The sequence below is a fragment of the Zingiber officinale genome, chromosome 2B, assembly GCF_018446385.1.
Source record: "Zingiber officinale cultivar Zhangliang chromosome 2B, Zo_v1.1, whole genome shotgun sequence".
NCBI classification, from domain to species: Eukaryota; Viridiplantae; Streptophyta; class Magnoliopsida; order Zingiberales; family Zingiberaceae; genus Zingiber; species Zingiber officinale.
Window position 1 is genome coordinate 136,626,701 of NC_055989.1, and position 18,996 is coordinate 136,645,696.

At 32.5% G+C, this 18,996-nt stretch overlaps 1 pseudogene; it reads right to left on the bottom strand.

The window, feature by feature from the left end:
- Positions 1–1,015: 1,015 nt before the first annotated feature.
- On the bottom strand, positions 1,016–18,996 carry LOC122048752 (annotated as a pseudogene).

The following is an 18,996-nucleotide window of genomic DNA, read 5'->3' on the forward strand; positions in this document are numbered from 1 at the left end:
GAGATGGGAGATGCCTCGAACGTTGGATGGAGGTGCCCTCCATGGAGCTTAGAGGCGCCTTTGAGTGGATAAGCAGTGAACTCCGCGGAGCTTAACAACACGGCTGACTTGGGGCTAGAGGCACCTCCTATGGAGGTTGGAGGCGCCCTCAACAACTTATATAAGCCTGGCCCGAGCAGATGCCAAAGAATAACTCATACTCGCAATACTTCTTCTGTGTGCTGCTAACAAAATGATCCGAAGAAGCCGTAGCATTACTCCGACAACTTGAAGTCCAGATTTTCTCATTCTTAGTTGTTGGTATATTTTTTCTGCACTAAAATTATATACTTGTAATTAATCTTGTAAAGATTCTCGAGCTTATAGTGATTGCCCACAAAAAACGATCAACGATCGCAGGCCTTGGAGTAGGAGTTGACACAGACTTTGAACCAAGTAACCAAAAGTGTTAGCATTGCTTCTGTGTCTTTTCTGCTGCGTATTACTTAAAGTTTTCTAAAACGAATGAATTAGTCACGAGTATTATTCACCCTCCTCTAGCGCTTTTCGATCCTACACATACCCAATTCTTATTTTTTTAAAAAAAAATCAGAAAATAAAGCAAAATCTCCGAAATTCGTATTTGATATAATTACAACCAATGGAGAAGAAATCAGAGAAGGAGAAGAAATCCTTAAAGAAAAAATCATTCAAAAAATTCATCAACGGTTATACAAACTAACTAAAGAGTTAGACGCACTAGCACAAGATGAAGATGAAGAAGGTGAACATAAGCAACTAATGAAACAATATTAGGAAATTCATACAATAAAAGTCAGACGAGTGGTGATTTATACTCACTACAGCGTGAATTTTGAGACTAATGATGATGAAATAAATGAGTTGGCTTTGATACGTTACTCACAAACAACTTGATTTTCGTCAACGTCTAATCAAAGGATCTTTGCGCGCTCAAAGACATAAAATAGTTATTTGGAACACATTCCAAGTATATGTAAATTCTCTGCTTTTTTTTTTATCGAGTAGAAAACATTTTTTTCTCTTTCCAAGCATACTGACCCACATTCATTCGCGATGGTACTCCTAATGGGTTAAAGACCACATCAACAGGTGTTCCAACTTGCAAATAAGGCATATTTTGTCTAGGCAAAATTTTGGAAATGATATCTTTATTCCCATGTCTTCCAGCTGCTTTATCACCTACTTTGATTTCACATTTCTGTGAAATATATATACACTAATCATTTCTAAATTATAACTGGACCCCCCCCCCTTTTCGGATTCATCTCATGTCAATTACGCGCCCTCTTCCGCCTATAGATAGTTTTAGAAAAGTTTCTTTTGCAGTGGATACCTAAATTCCAAGAATGGTTCTTAATATCGATCCTATGGAGCATACGAGGATTTGTTTGCCGCCTGAAGCTTTAATTTTCCTACTAAAATATCACCTGTATCCACCCAAGATCCCAGCATCACAACTCCATTTCTGTCTAAATTGCGGAGTAAATGAGCCTCTAGATGTGGTATTTCCCTAGTGATTCTCTCAGGTCCTTGGCTTGTCATATGTGTCTGAGTTTCATATTTCCGAATGTGAAAAGAAGTATAAATATCTTTATATACCAAACATTCACTAATTAGTACTGCGTCTTCAAAATTATAACCTTCCCATGGCATATAAGCTACTCAGACGTTTTTTCCTAAAGTGAGTTCCCCACTAATTGTAGTCACATCGTCCGCTAAAATTTGTCCCTTTTTAATGCATTTACCTCACAAAACCTGAAGGTTTGATCCATACAAGTATTTTTGTTGGAACGTTGACAAATAACTAATAATAGTCAGGAACTCTTGATGGTATCAAGCTAGAATAACTTGTTCTTCCTGAATACTCTGATTCAAGGCCAAAGAATGTCCAATTGTTATCCTATAATATTCATCTCTTTTTGGTGATAAATAAACTATATGTGCCTTCTTTTCTGATTTTCAGATATTTCATAAAACAAACTCTTTATGAATCCCCAATGGCTAATCCTCACATGAATGGCTTAGGATCCAAGAAGTCCAACATTCATTCCTTCAAACGTATCAATTGGACAAATACGTCCGTAGTGGCTAGGATGAGTATCTCGTATCTAAAAACTAGCAGTTTTACCCGTCAATACTCCAGGACCCAAATAACTCAATTTTCACCCATGAACAATTTGTGTCAATGAATTAGTTCAATCCAAAACTGGAGATAAATGATGTAGGCCAAAAAATGATTCATAAGTGGTTGTTAATGAAGTTGAAGTTACCAAATTTTGAGGAGTCGGTATCAATTTATGACGAATTACTCTAGATATAGTTCCCTGAACTGCATTTTCTAAACGAATAAGAACTAATCCAAATTGATCATACTTTGTACCAACTAAAAAAAATGGATGTAAATCATCAATCCGTTGCTAGATTTTAAAAAATAAAGTATAATGTTTAATAATTGATCGTTCGACTCGACCATTAGCCATGAATCAATTGATTAATATCATCAGTTGATTAATGATGAAAAAATGACTATTTTGATTTTTGATTAAATTATCAATATTTTATCAATTTAGTTTGTTTGATTTTTGTTGAAAAGTATGATCAGTTAAGTTAGGTCAAAATAATTGATTTGTTCAGTTTTATTTTAAATGGTTGGGTCAGTTCGATTATTAATTAATTGCTCACCTCTAGTTTTGTGACCGACCAAACCTCCCTGTTTAGTCGACCAAACCTCCCTATTTGATCGAACCCTTCAGTCAACTAAAGACTTTGTTTTTCTTCACAACAAAGTTAGCACAATAATATTAATGATAATCCTATAAAACGGAGTTAGAAATAGTTATATATGTGCATGTTTTATTCTTACAGTAAAACTGTATGATCTCGACTTAGAACTCTAAGTTGGTTTTTGAGTTGGACCATCACCTAAGTGATTTGTCCTAAATGGGACACATCCTCCAAACTGAAAGATCCTCTAAGATTTACCTTATTTACGGTCAAACATCTAGTCCAGATGACCTGTTTAGACTTCTTCTACTTAATATTTGATCGACCCACTATGACTTTCCTTACTTGATATCCGGTCCACTTGACCCATCAAGTATGTTCTACTAGATTCATCTTGACTTTCTCTATCTAGTATTTAGTCATCCTGATCCACTAAGACTTTATTGCCTAGTGTTCAGTCCTCCTGATCCACTAGGATTTTACATGGCAAGTATCCTGCACACTTATCACTCATATCAAATAGAAAATGTTTAACTTTAACACTTTTTCCAGGCATCAAAATATAAGTTCAATTATCGGTGTTGTTGGTACTAATAATCTCTCCCTTTTTAGATGTTTGACAACATAATTTAAAGTTAGAGAAAAAAATGTCTTCTCTAATAAAGTTTAACATGCTTTTAAAGAAACTTAAACTTAAAGCAGTTAAACTTAGAAGTTTTTATAGTTCAAGTTTTGAATCAAAAAAGTTTAAGTAACTTAAACTTAGATCTTAGTATTAAAGTTTAAGTTAAACTAAATCAATACTAACTTAACAACTGTAGCAAAAATAGCAAGCATTAAGTTCAAGTTTAAGCTGAAAGTCTATTAATTTTGAAATAACCAACTTAAACTTAACTTAAAAACAATCTTAGTTTAAGTTAGATTTCCAAGGTTCAATTTTCTCTCAACTCTAATGTTAAACTTAACTCTCCCCCTTTGATATATATATATCATTGCAATATTTTTCAAAGAAAACATTGTAAAGTAACTTTTAAAGATTAAATTTTCTTCAAATCCAATTAAAGATATTTTCAAAGGCAATTCTCAAAGTATTTTCAAAAATATTTTTAAAAAATTTTAAAGTAATTTTCAAAATATTTTAAAAAATAAATTTAAAATATTTTTAAAGACATTTTCAAGATATTATATTTTAAAATAATAATTCATCTAAAAATTATCCTTAATCAAACTATATAACTCATTTTTCCTTAACTCAAATGATATTAGTTAATTGTCAAGTTTAGTTTAGGGTTAGTCACCATAGTGATTATTTGTTTATTTATACCTCTTGGTTCATATCAATGCACTTGTCTACATCTGAAATCAGAGACCTAACATCTCATGCCCATCTATGTGGCTCTCAATACACACACAACTAGACATAGGTGTTTGTAAGAAGCAAAGGTTGCCTAAATCTACAGGTTCATGAATTCTAAGTTAGAGTCTAGGCTAGTTCCATTTTGTACATAAGTAAATAAAATTTCACATATATTAGTAAATAAAGATTTTTTTTACAAAACACATTCATAATTGTCTTATTAAAGTATTGAATTCAGCCTCAAGTAGTGGTTTAGTGAATATGTGAGTCAAGTTTGATTTGAACTCAACATAGTCAAGTACAATATTTCCTTTGGCTACATGAACCCTAATAAAATGGTGTTTTACTTCTATGTATTTTGTTCTTGAATAATGCACATGTTATCAATAAATGTTTTAATATATTTATAGTGTAATTCAAAGTCTTTTAATATGTGCATCATCCATAAAAATTGTGTTATACATTCTCTCATTGTTATGTATTCTGTCTCAGTTGTTGATAATACAACATAGTATTACTTTCTACTAAACCAACTAACTAAAAATGATCCCAAAAATTGGTAGTCACCACTTGTACTTTTTCTATCTAATCTACATGCGACATAATTTGAGTCAAAAAAATCTATTAGTTCAAAACTATTAGTCCTAGGATACCATATTCCATGTTCCTTTAAGGTATCTAATTATTCTTTTAAGAGCTATTAGATGTGATTCTTTAGTGCAAATTAATACCTTTCACATATATCTATTGTGAATAATATGTCAAGTCTGCTAGCAGTTAGGTAAAGTAAACTTATTGTACTTCTATAGTACTTTAGTTCTATAGACTTTCCTTGTTGGTCATTATCTAACATAATATTTGTTATCATAGGTGTATTAGCATTTTCCATTCTATATTTTTTTATTAATTCTTTGATATATTTGTTTTGATGTACATAATTTTCTTCTTTAGTTTGTTTTATTTGTAAACTAAAAAGAATATTAATTCTCCTACCAAACTAATTTCAAACTCATTCCCCATTAGAATTATGAATTCTTTTAGAAATGCTAAATTGGATGATTCAAATATAATATCATCTACATACATGTAGGTTATAAATATGTAACTTTCATGTGTTTTTACAAATCATAGAATCAATTCGACCTCATTTGAATTTTTTTTTATATTAAATAAGTTGATAACCTTTCATATCAAGCCCTAGATTTTTGTTTTAATCCATATCATACCTTTTTCAATTTGCATACATAGTTAGGATATTCTAAATCTTCAAATTCAGGGGTTGACCTATGTAAACTTCTTCTTTGATAAAACCATTTAAAAATATAGATTTGACATCCATTATAGTTTAAATCTTTTATGTACTGTGTAAGTTGACAACATTCTAATGGATTCAAGTGTAACTACTAATGCATAAGTTTCATTATAATCTAGGCCTTTTACTTGTCTAAAGCTCTAGCTACTAAATGAGCTTTATTTCTTATGACATTTCTTTTATCATCCAATTTATTTTGAAAAAAAAATAACATATAGTATTTATGATAGATTTATCTTTTTGGTGAAGGTACTAGACCTCAGACTTAGTTGTTTTCAAATTGAGTTAGTTTTTCTTGGAATGTTATCATCCAGTCATGATCATGTAAAGCTTCATCTATAATTAACTTTAGGTTCAAGTGTTGATATTAGTACATTTGATTTATGTTTTTATAAAATAATCTTGTTCTAACTTCTTGATTTGGGCCACCTAAAATTTCATCTGTTGAGTGACTTGAATTAATCCTAGGTTTCTTATAGTTTTAATATTGTCTTCTTCTTCTTGTTCATTTTATCTTGGTGCTTCTTCATCTAGATTATTTTTTATTTCTACTAAGTTTCCCCCTAAGTCATATTATTTGTGTTTGTATATTAACAAAGTGTACGAGGTTTCTCCACCACTAGAAAAAGTTTCAGAAAGGAGATATGCATAATGGACTCCCGCTTGAGTTCCCGCTTGAGTTCATAGGCTTTGAGAGTACTAACCTAAGGAGTTCGGAATCAAGTAAAAAATCCTTATGTCTTTGTCTTTTATTTGTTTACATTTCACTTCTATTAACACCCTTACTATAACAAAAGAACGAATGACGAAATCGAAGAAAATGAGAATCGATATTCACCCCTATCGACGCATACTAATCTTATAATTAGTATCAGAGCTTATTTGCTCTTAGTCGGACCAGCCTCCAAGAGAGCAAGAAGGTCAAAGATTGAGGGGGAGAATATCTACAAAGGTATAATTTTAAATATGAAATTCAAATTCCATATTATTTGCTTCAAATGCATAGAGAGAGCACTTCAAAAATAAGTATCATACTCATAAGATTTAGACGACACCACCAGCGATAAAGGAAGAACCATTGCCAGAAGCTCGGAGAAACAAAGAGCATATCGTGTGCTTCAAATCCCAGAGATCCGAATATTACAAAAATAAATGCTTGAAGAAGAAGACGTAGAAAAAGGCTATTGAATTAGAAGGGATATAGCAATTTCCTTCGAATCTGATGGAAAATCAAATATAAAATCCGAATGGAGGAGGGTATGAAAAAATTTTATAGAGCCAATTAAATAATCGGGTATTCGAGTATGAATATTTTTAGATTTGGGTATGAAGGTGATGTGGTAAAATTCTACCTATACCATGCTAAATACCCTATATATATATATATATATATATATATAGAGAGAGAGAGAGAGAGAGAGAGAGAGAGTTTTGATCTCCTGCGCGACGCGCAAAGTGCGCGACTGTGCGCGTCGCGCAGGAGATCAATTAATAGTTTTTTTTTAATTTTTTTTATTTTTTTAATATTTTAAATTAAAAAAATTAACATTTCCTTATATAAATTTTTAATACATTAATATTTCCCCTCAACATATTACAATACTCAATAAATACTTAAATTAATTTTATTTTAATTTTTTTTTAAACCAAACACTATAACCTAATTGGGAAGTCTGAACCCTAGACGTAAAATCTAAAAAAAATAGTTTTGATACTATAACCCAAAGTCTGAACCCTAGAGGTAAAATCTAAAAAAAAAATAGTTTTGATACTATAACCCAAAGCCTGAACCCTAGAGGTAAAATCTAAAAAAAAATAGCTTTGATACTATAACCCAAAGCATGAACCCTAGAGGTAAAATCTAAAAAAAAATAGCTTTGATACTATAACCCAAAGCATGAACCCTAGAGGTAAAATCTAAAAAAAAATAGCTTTGATACTATAACCCAAAGCATGAACCCTAAATAGCTTTGATACTATAACTCAAAGTCTGAACCCTAGAGGTAAAATCTAAAAAAAAATAGCTTTGATACTATAACACAAAACCTTAACCCTAGAAATAAAATCTTAAAAAAAATAATTATTTTTTTAATTCAAAATTACAAAAAATAACAAAACACAGACATTTTAATTAAAAAAAAACAATATTTCTTTATATAAGTAGCTAATACGTTTCGATATCCCCTTAACATATTACAATACTCCATAAATACTTAAATTTATTTCATTTTTAATTTTTTTAAAAACTAAATACTATAATTCAATTGGAAAATCTAAACCCTAGAGGTAAAATCTTAAAAAAAAAATTAACTGAAAAATTATATCCCAATTAGGATGCTTGAACTCTACCAATAAAATTGTAAAAAATATATTTTATTGATATACTGCGCGACGCGCACAGTCGCGCACTATGCGCGTCGTGCAATATATCAAAATCGTATATATATATATACTTGTTTTTTTTATTGGAAAAGAAAAAACATTAACTCATTTCCCACCTTGGAAAAAAAATTAGTTTGTCTCTTTACTCGATCACTAACATATATCTCATATTCTTTTCTATGAAAAATCCTGATCCGATCGAAAGAGAGGGAGGAGTACAAAAATTTAATAAGTATTCATAAATTCATTGAAATAATTTATTTATTTATTTTTTAAAAAAAATACAGATGGTAATAGGATAATGGATAGGGTATGAACATTCGGTCCTTTGACGGGTATGAAGATGAGGATGAGGATGAAAATTAAATATCATATGGGTATAAAGATATGTATGAGACAAATTTAATAAATGATAATGGATACTAAGGATATAAAATTTAAACCAAATTCTACCCATTGTCTTCATAGGGGTTGCGAAAAGGTTAAACGAAAGCAACACATGTTTTGCATGATAAAGTAACTTTTTCTAATAAATTAGATAGTTTACTTAGCAGCATTAATTTGAAATTTTCAAATTATATTAATTTAAATAATTTTAAAGTTAATTTAATTAATAAAAATACTAACTTGATTAATTCAAATGTTAAAATAAATTCAAATATAGATAATTTAAAATTTTTGAAATTTAAAATAATCAAGATAATTAACAAAATAAATCCAAATTAAATAAATCAAATAATCCAAAACTAATAAATAATCAAAATATAGAAAATTAAAAATTAACTAATTTAAATCTTATTAATAATTCAAATTTAATAAATCAGAATAATAAAGATAATCAACAAGTCAATCTAGATATTAATCAAATTAATCAAAGCCTTAATAATATTTTTGATTTAATCAAGATAAAGTCAATTTAATTAATTTAAAATTAATTAATAACTCAATAAAAATTAATTTAAATAATAACCAAAATAAATCTAATAATTCAACTTCTAAATTTAAAAAATTTAATAACTCAAAATTAAATAATGAATTAATTATTCAAGATAATTGTAAAGATAATTTAATCAAGTCTAATCTTACAATTTTAAATACTAAAAAATTGAAATTAAATCTTGATAATTGAGAAAATAAATTATTGAATAAATCAAATAATACAAAACTAATAAATAATCAAAATATAGAAAATTAAAAATTAACTAATTTAAATCTTATTAATAATTCAAATTTAATAAATCAGAATAATAAAGATAATCAACAAGTCAATCTAGATATTAATCAAAGCCTTAATAATATTTTTTATTTAATCAAGATAAAGTCAATTTAATTAATTTAAAATTAATTAATAACTCAATAAAATTTAATTTAAATAATAATCAAAATAAATCTTATAATTCAACTTCTAAATTTAAAATTTTAGATAACTCAAAATTAAATAATGAATTAATTATTCAAGATAATTGTAAAGATAATTTAATCAAGTCTAATCTTACAATTTTAAATGCTAAAAATTGAAATTAAATCTTGAAAATTGAGAAAATAAATTTTAAAATTTCAATAAAATGAATTTTGATCTTAATAATTTCAAAAATTCAAACAATTATTATCCAAACAAAACAAATTCTAAAGAACAAATTACAAAGAAGATAAACTCTAATTTTAAAAATACAAATCTGAAATTTTCAAAAATAAATTTGAAAAATTCAAAAATAAATCTTAAAAATCTAGAAGATAAAAGTTTAAATTTTAAAAATACAAATTCAAATTGAAATAAAAAAAATGGAACTTGAATTTAAAGTTAGTTATAATTAAGTAAACTTTAATTATGAAATAATGAATTCAAAATTAAATCAGCAAAATATGAAATTAAATCTAAACAATTTAAAATTAAATATCATAATCCAATAAAATAAATCTTCAAATTTTAACACATCAAATCTAAATTTAAAAAAAAAATCCAAAATCAAATTTTAAAACTAACTATCATAATATACCTCATAATTATTGAACTAATTAATAAAATTTTACCCAATAAAATAATTAGTTAATAAAAATCAAAATATATCAAAGTTGGGTGACATATTCACAGTTTGACATGAAATGTATCAAATAAAGAATTTGATATATTATTAGAAATCAATTGATAATTGTTTGAGTTGTTTGGCACATGCAAACTTGCCATAAACATGCATTATTTTATGTTAGTTTATGCTTATAAATGTCATATCATTCAAGCTAGTATTTTATTCCTGATTAATATAGAATGATTTGATATAATAAAAATTGTTTGACACTTTCCATATAGTGTAAGTACCTCGGGATAATTTTGATGTGATCAACTGAGTTAAATTAGACCTTGTGTATTTGATACCTTATGTCTGAGTATGCAGGAACTTAGGAATATAAGAAGTCGAGAGAAAGATGCAGCAAGCGAGAAGGATGACATAGAAAGCGAGTTGACGAGTTTGTTGCATTCGAGGAACAAAAAGTTATGGAAAAGTACACTAATGGAGCGAGAAGGATTCGTGCAGCGCATTTGGTGGACGAAAAGTCGAGAGGAAGCCTATTCAAGGAGAAGACCGGAATTAGATTCGGGTGGGCTCAACTATGGATGGGTGGAGCATCACCCATGCGAACACGAGGAAAAGAATTGTCAATGATGAGATTGATCATTCGGATGTGTAGTGCTCGACGCGCCTCAAATGAACTGGAGGCACCTCAAATGAATAATATCTGAGGTCCCTCAAGTCATCTCAAGGTGCCTCGAATGAGATTGGAGTCGTTGCTAAGGAGATAAACAGCGAAGTCCACTTCAACCGGACTGAGGCGCTTCCATCAAAATTGAGGGGCCTCCGATCAATCGAGGCACCTCTAGTCCGCCAGATAAAAAAGATGTTGGCAACGATAAGGATAAAATTCATCCAACTGGAGGCACCTCTAAGTGTTCAAGGTACCCCGAATGGTTAGGTCAGTAAAATGGTCACTTTAATCGTTGAGCTATAAATAGATCCCTAAAGCTAGTTGTAAAAGACACACCTGTTCTTACACTTTAGTATTCATTTCTTGTACATTCAAATGTTGTATGGGGCTACTCTGCCTTAGATCTTGATCAAAGGATTTCTTTTTGGTAAGATTCTTATTACCTTGGATTAACAACCACCTAGGTTATAACCAAGTAAATTCTGTCTCTTACTCTATTTTTTATGCTTATATTTTATTTGATTTAATTTGTGTGTCCTTGCTAAGTTAGAAAGCAAGAGAAATTAAATTTTGATTACAGGTCGTCTATTCACCCCTCTAGTCGGTCCACTCGATCCTACAAGTGGTATTAGAGTCAAACCACTTTAGAAGGACTAACCATCAACTAAAGCAATAAGAAGATAGTTAGATCTAGCATTCATCCACCGAAGTTTGAGGGGAAGTTCACGCTATAAAAGCGCCGTATGGAGGTGTTCTTCAATAATGATTTTGATTTTTTCCTTACAATCAAATATGATTTTGAAGTACCCAAGGATGAGAACAAAGAAGAAAAAGAAGAACACCAATGGAACTAGAAGTAGCAGACCGACTCTGTGGCCAACGGTAAAGCAAAGTTTCACCTTTTGAGTGTACTACCACCTCAAAAAGTCAACTGAATTGGCACCTACAACTTTATCAAGGATCTCTGGGAGAAATTCTTAAAATTACATGAAAGCACCTCTAAAGCAAGACTAGCCAGAAAGATCTACTCAAAAACTAACTCAGCAACCTCCGACTTGAAAAGGGAGAAACGACTGGTCAACTACATGCCCAACTCAAGAAGCTAATCACCAAACTTACCAACCTCGAAGAAACATTAACAAATCGAGACTCACTAAGATATACACTTAATGCCTTCTTGAGGATGTAAGAATGGACTTCAATTGTCGATTCCTACTACATCTCTAAAAATCTCAAGGTAAGTAGTTTAGAAGATTTGTTTTCAGCATTAGAACTTTACGAATCCCGATGTGCAGAACTAAAAAAAGAAATGGAGTCACATCAAAACCTAGCACGGCAAGGCAAGAAGAATGAATCGAATTTGGAATCTTCTCTTGACTAAGACTAACAAGCTTTTATGGTAAGAAGGTTTTCAAAGTTTTTTAAATCTAACAACTTTGATAAGAAATAGACAATAAAACTACTTAGAAGGAAAAGAAAGATTCGGTGCTATAATTACCAAGAAGAAGGGCATATCAAAAACAACCGCTCAAGATTAAAAAGAAAAGAAAAAAAGGGTTAAGAAAGTCTAAGCACAAAACCTTAAAGCGATATGGAGTGAGTCGTCATCATTTGAGTTCGAGACAGAATAATACACTAGACTAACACTAATGGCTAGCTACTAAGAAGAAGGCGACGAAGCTACCTCAGAAGAGAGCATCGATGAAGGGGGAGTATCTATCTACGAATCTGACACAATAAATGAGGTATGCATCCTTCCCTTTGATCAACTTTACAAAGTTGTTAAAATACTAAATAGAACTTTATGTAAAACTAGGACCAAGTATATAAAATCAAAGAAAGACCATGCATGTTTGAAGGAAGAATTTGATAAAATTATAACTAAAAATCCAAAATTAAATAAACAAATAGAAAAAATTAAAATCAGGAAAAGATTCTATTTGCTTAAATCATTTGTTCCAAAAAGAAATTTTAGATATTATGGAGAATTTAATTAGTACATTAGAAATCATAGGGTTAAATTATAAAAGTACTAAAAATTATTATTCTAATAAAATATTTAATTAATCCCGTAGGAAATAATTTATTTTAAATTCTAAAATCTATTTAGACCATTAAATTAATTTTATATGCAGACTAGAAATTAAGTTAGTTGAATTATTAAATACATTGGAAAAATTAATTTTAATAAATGTTATCTACTAGATTTTTCTGCTAAATATTATTTTTCTAAAATAAACAAAAATATTGTCTATTAGTAAAAATATTTTTGGAATTTTTTGATAGATATATAATTTTTTATAAATTCTTTACTAAAAACTAAATTATTAATATTAAAGAAATTTTGAAAATTAATTTTTAAAAAACTTGATTTTTCCACAAATAACTGTCATATTTTATATGTTAAAAAAAATTAGCAAGTTTTTTTAACATTGAAATATATTTTTAAAGTATTTAATTTCAATAATTTCTATCTTTGTAAAGAAAATTATTTTCTCACTTTTAAAAAATTATTTTCTATGAAATTGTTTTTTATTATGATATGAATAATTCTGTTTTACTTTGAACATTTTTTTTTCATGATTTAAAAAAAATAAAAATAATTTTTAAATTACTTTTTGTAAATCGAAGGCTTTAATACTTAAAAATTATTCTATTTGCAAAATAATTTCGGTAAAAAATACAAAACATTGGATCATCTATATAAACCCCCAGAAAAATGTTAAGATTTTTTCTCTATCTATTTCATTTTATTTCCCTATTAGGGTGTTAAGTTTAGGAGGAGGATTTAATTGTGCTCAATTTTTTTAATTGTTTTAATTGAAATATTTAAATGCTTTAAATATATAATGTTATGATTGTTTTTGTCCTAACCTTAACTCGGGTTGATGCATATCAAAAAGGGAGAGATTGAAAGTACCCCGGATAGTTTTGATATGATCAACTGAGTTAAGTTAGGCCCTGTGTATTTGATACCTTGTGTTTGAGTGTGCAAGGACTTAGGAACATAATTAAGAAGTTGAGCGAAAGACGCAACAAGCGAGAAGAATGACACGGGAAGTGAGTCGACGGGCTCGGTGCATCCGAAAGATAAAGAGCTGTGGAAGAGTATACCATGGAGAGAGAAGAACGCACATGATGCATTTAAGAAATGAGAAGCCAAGAGGAAGCTTGCTCGAAGGGAAGGCCGGAGTTAGGTTTGGATGAGCTTAACTCTAGACGGTCAGAGCATCTCCCAAGCGACCACAAGAAAAAGAATGGTTAATGCTGAAATTGATCATTCAGATGTATAGTGCTCGAGGCGTCTCAGATGGACGGAAGGCGCCTCCAATAAACAGTACCCGAGGTACCTCAAGTCATCTCAAGGCACCTCAAATGAGATTGGAGCCGTTGCCGAGGAGATAAGTAGTGAAGTCCATGTTTGTCAGACGAAGGCGCCTCCATTAAAACTAAGGTACCTCCGATCAACCGAGGCACCTCCGATCAACCAAGACGTCTCCGATCAACCGAGATGCCTCCGATCAACCGAGACGCCTCCAGTCCGCCAGATCATAAAGATATTGGCTGCAATAAGGATAAAATTTATCCAACTGGAGGCACCTCCAGTGTTCAAGGCACCCCGAATGGTCACGTCAGTAAAATAGTCACTTTGACCATTGAGCTATAAATAGAGCCCTGAAGCCAGTTATAAAAGACACACCAATTCTTAAACTTCAATGTTCATTTCTCGTACGTTCAACTGCTATATGGGGATACTCCACCTCCGATCTTGATTAAAGAAGGAGTTCATTTTAGTGAGTTTTTTACTGTCTTAGATTAACAACTGCTTAGATTGTAATCAAGTAAATTATATCTTTCACTCTATTTTTTATGCTTATATTTTATGTGATTTAATTTGTGTATCCTTGCTAAGTTAAAAAGAAAGAGAAAATAAATTTTGATTACAGGTCATTTATTCATCCCCTTTAGTCGGTTCACTCGATCCAACATATAGTACCAGGATGGGGCGGAATAATAGCACGTTAGGGAAGCTTAGTCTAGGTTGTCAGGTGGGATAAAGAGTACTCTACTTAGTCTCCTTAGCTAAGTGGAACTGACTGAAACTACCTCGCCATATCCTATACTAGTTAGATCAAGGTTTTTCAATAAGTAGGTTAAATATATAATTTTTTAAAAAAGATTTTGTCTAAGAAAATGATCCTTGCTTTGATACCCAAGAAAACATCTGTGTCTCGTCACTACTTGAAAGTCAATTTTTGAAATATATATTTAACTGACTAACGACTAAATCTAAATTTAACACAAGATCAATAATCTTCCATTTCAAACTTAAATTTTAATCAAGTAAAATTTACAAATCATCTCACAAAGACAAATAAGTTACCTTGTATGCTATGTTTTGAGACACATAAAATATTTGAGATGATAAGGACACTTAAATTGAAATTTTTTTGAAAAAGTATTCAAAAATTTATTGGAATATTTTTTAAAACTATTTTCAAAATAACCATTCAACATAATAATGTGTTAATGAATTTCATGCTTGATTAGATGTATTATATAGATAATTTTTAAAAATCTATACAACAACAAAAACAACAACCACCAAGCTTTATTGGCATGCCCCCAGAGGAGTCCCTGCCAGACAAAAATCTGACAGCATCTCCCCTGTACCGGTGATAATATGAAGAATACATACATACAAAATACATCAGTCACATACGGCTAGAATATATTCACAACCACACATTTATATATATTCAGCACACTCGACTAGAACAAAAATAAAACAATCACACAATTAATATACTCAGCCTACCTGGCTCGACAAAATGAAAACAACCACGTAGTTAATAACAGCCACACGGCTGGAAATAAACACAGCGGAAATCACAAAGAAATACGAATATATGACTAACAAAGTCATTAACCAAAAAACTTGTAACCGCCGGACTAGACTCCAAACCCACAACAACTTATAAAAAAAATAAAAAAAATGCAAAATCAATATACCACCAAACAAAAGCAAGACTAAAAAGAAATCTGTCCTCGAGAGTGTAGTGGGACTGGAAGCTAGGACTCTCCAAGTATCCTTGATTCATCTACCTGCTACCTTGCGAAAGAAAAATCAATTTCTGGGGTGGTGAGTATTGGAACTCAACGGGTAAAAAAAAGATAGTGCATAAACATAATATACTAATACAGAGTGAGCCAACAGTATACAGTCTCATAAAGGAAATAGCAGATACTAAAATAAAATTGTAATACCTGAAACTATATCATAGGCTAGTAAAATCAGGAGTAGAACAACTCTGCTACAGAGCTACTCATAACTACAAGGGAACATGTGAGGTATATACATATTACCAATAGGTAACTCAGTCTAAACACACACAGAAGATATATATCTCAGCATATGCAAGTATATCAGCATAAGTAAGCAACACTAGCATAAGTAAGCAACACCAGCATAAGCTAGCAACAGCAGCATAATAAGCAACAACATCAGTCGGTATAATAATAATAACAACGTATGCACGGATGGTCGCCCCTCTCACCTCTCTGCACCACGACCCCTGCATGGTCGAGAGGTCGGATCGATGACAACTGTACCACTCAAAGGCCGCCACTACTCTCGAGTGACCGAGTGGATAGGTGTTGAGTAGCTAACTAGCTACAAAGTGAAGGGGGTCTCTGCTGCTCGCAACTCCAGCTACCACTACCCACGAGTGACCGAGTGCGACACACTAGGACAAGCGGCATCTGCTCCAGCTACCACTCTCTCGAGTGGTCGAGCGTGCGACCCTAGTTAACGACTCTCTCGATCGCAAGGGAGAATTTGTCGTTAACATGTATACAATGATATGATATGCACAATACAACAATCATCATATATATATAAACAGGAATCAGGTATGCTACATGAAGCCAGCATGCTCAATACAGTACATAAATAAACAACAATCAAAGCATATAAGGTTGGTATCTAATATCTGCTAAATATCATAAATGACAACAAGAAACTGTATGGATATAGAAATGAATAATTCAAAAGTTTGAGTGGAAGTATCAAGCATAAGAAAAATATGAGTGGAGTCAAAGTAAAGCAGTCCTTATCCAAAATAATAGCTCATGCACCAAGGTCAAAGTACTACAAGAAATAAAGCAAGAAGTACTCGCCTCCAAATGTAGATCGAATCCAAATCACGCTCCGTCACGTCAACCGTCTCAATCAACGTCCTGCACCAACGCACACAAAATTAGCTATCTTCGTGCAGGGCATGCCCAAGACAGTGCAAATTTAATGTCTACTCACATTATCTTAACTATGAACACCAACACAGAATACACAATTCCAATCAGGAATACTAACTCAAAGAGCTCACCTTCAGACTGTGATGGAAAACTCAACAACACAAAACACACTCGAATTTTCCCAAATTGCACAAACTAATACAAACCCCAGAATCGTTTACTCCGACAAAAATCTGAGGCATCCGAACAGATCACAGACAAGCAAGAGCACCTTAAGCCCTACTCGTACCTACAATGAACTATACTTACCGGATCAGTTGGGGCACAGCTCGGAGGAAGAGGATAAGCGGCTGTGGTTTGTGAGATCTCGCGAGAGGGAGATCGGTTGGTGCCCGCGTGAGGGAAAGAAGGAGATCGTCGGCTGCTGTAGTGCTCGCGCACAAGGAAGGGAGGAGACCGGCGGCTGGGGCTCGTCTCTAGTGTTGGCATGAGGAGGAGAGGTCGACGACGTCTGGGAACTTGCGAGAGGGAAGGAAGGATGGAGAGGGTGGCGTCGCGAGGTGAGGGCTTGAGGGAAGAAGTCGGCGATGGTTCAGCGCAAATGGAGTCAGGAGGAGAATATAAAGAAATGAAAATAAAAAAAAACAAAACCTAAGTTTTAATTGACACTTAGGTTTTATTGACCCAATCAACTCCCACATTTGGGTATCCCAAACATGTTTTTTCTCGAATCGATAAATGTATCCCTTCAAAATACGTCATACGAGCTCCGATTAAATCATAGAAAATTTTAAAAAATTCCAATAAAACTATTTCTCAATAATCCTATTATTTAGTGCTTATTTGGGTACCATATTTTATATTCTCCCCCACTAATAAAAAAATTTGGTCCTCAAATATCATTATTTACCATCAGCAAGTACTAACAATAACTAAACAATATAATCACTGAACGAAAATCTAACCCACATACCTCAAGTAAATAGATGGGGGTATCACGCTCGAATTGTATCCTCGAGCTCCCAGGTAACTTCATCCTCCGAATGATGCTCCCACCCAACCTTGACGAGTCAGACTGTTTTACTTCGCAACTGGCGCTCCTTACGGTCTAGTATCCGTACTGGAATCTCCTCATATGTTACGTCTGGCTGAAGTGTGATCGACACATCTGACAGAATATGCGTAGGGTGTGCAACGTACTTCCTCAGCATAGATACATGGAATACGTCATGCACCCCCGCAAGTGACGGTGGCAGCGCCAATCGATAGGCAACCACGCCTATCCACTCCAATATTTGAAAGGGTCTGATGTAACGAGGAGCTAACTTACCTTTCAACCCAAATCTTTTGACTCCCTTGGTGGGAGACACTTGCAAGAACACGTGATCACCCACCGCAAACTCTAGAGGTCTCCGTCTCTGATCGACATAACTTTTCTGTCGATCTTGGGCTTCTAACATTCTGCGTTTGATTGTGCGAACCAACACCACCTCATGCTGAATGCTCTGTGCTCCCAAGAGTTGCAGTTTGCCAACTTCTTCCCATAATGTGGGGGACTTACATGCTCTTCCATACAACGCCTCAAATGGTGTCATCTGAATCACTGCCATATAACGTGGGCGAATGACCTGGATATATAAGAATGGGTTGCCCCAGTATCGAATAAGACAGTTGCATTTTTCTGTAAAATACTGATCTGACCTGTAACAACTGTCGAGGCATTTGCTACGTCCTCTCTGGTTAGTGAGTAGATCCTCGCGTTCGTCGTGGCTTAGGGGGCTTCTAGTCTGCCTTGGCTGATGTGTGGACCATCTAAAGTAGCCTGCATCCAGTGCAACTGCGTTGGTTTGTCTCCGTACTGAATCGGCTGTGGTGGAAGAAAACTGGTCTTGTTCGGGCATTGTTTGGCCATATGCCCTTCCTGGCCACATTCGAAGCATCCTCATGTGCCCTTGCGACAAACTCCTGGGTGGAATTTCCCACAAGTAGAACACTTGGGATAACTAGGCTGTTTACTAGCTGGTCCTCCTTTTGGGTAACTCCCTGGTTTACGTTTGTTACTGGAGTTCCTTTTCCAGTTAGAGCTGTGATCCTGGTGTTTCTGAGTACCTGAGCCTCTTTGGCCTTTGGACTCTGAGAAAGCTTGTTTCTGCTGCTTGATGTTGTTCTGGTAATGCTCGGTGATCAGAGCACTACTTACCAGTTCTTCAATGGTGTGCGGCCTACGGACGCTGCTGGCCAT